The sequence below is a fragment of the Penaeus monodon genome, chromosome 15, assembly GCF_015228065.2.
Source record: "Penaeus monodon isolate SGIC_2016 chromosome 15, NSTDA_Pmon_1, whole genome shotgun sequence".
In the NCBI taxonomy this organism is placed as follows: Eukaryota; Metazoa; Arthropoda; class Malacostraca; order Decapoda; family Penaeidae; genus Penaeus; species Penaeus monodon.
The window spans coordinates 3,895,630-3,895,939 of record NC_051400.1 but is presented as its reverse complement, the minus strand read 5'-3'; the positions used below and the strand labels follow the sequence as shown (position 1 = coordinate 3,895,939).

The 310-nt window shown below is 40.6% G+C and overlaps 1 protein-coding gene across 1 annotated transcript in view; it reads left to right on the top strand.

Annotated features, from left to right (window-relative positions):
• The window catches only part of LOC119581671 (rhodopsin-like), a gene marked incomplete in the record, with an annotated part of 13,440 nt that overhangs the window by 11,338 nt on the left and 1,792 nt on the right, over positions 1-310 (top strand).

The window sequence follows — 310 nt, the reverse complement described above, 5'->3', positions numbered from 1 at the left end:
GTTGCTTCTTAACCTGAAATACAATTACCGACAATGGCAGCACAAGTACACGCACCTTTCCCTAATGTGATTAAAACGGCTAGGATATAAGACCTCCCGCAGTCCACGAGATCCAGTTACCTGTCAGGGTCTCGCACACATCGGGGGTCACTGAGCGCAAAGTAGTTCTGAAAAGAAATTTCTTTGCCTCACTTGAAAAATAAGGTAAAGTCGTAGTTTGTACTATATAGTATTGATCATACAATGGGAGCTTGCTACCGCAATTTCATCCCATTAGAATTATCATTATCAAACCTTTGTTACTACATTA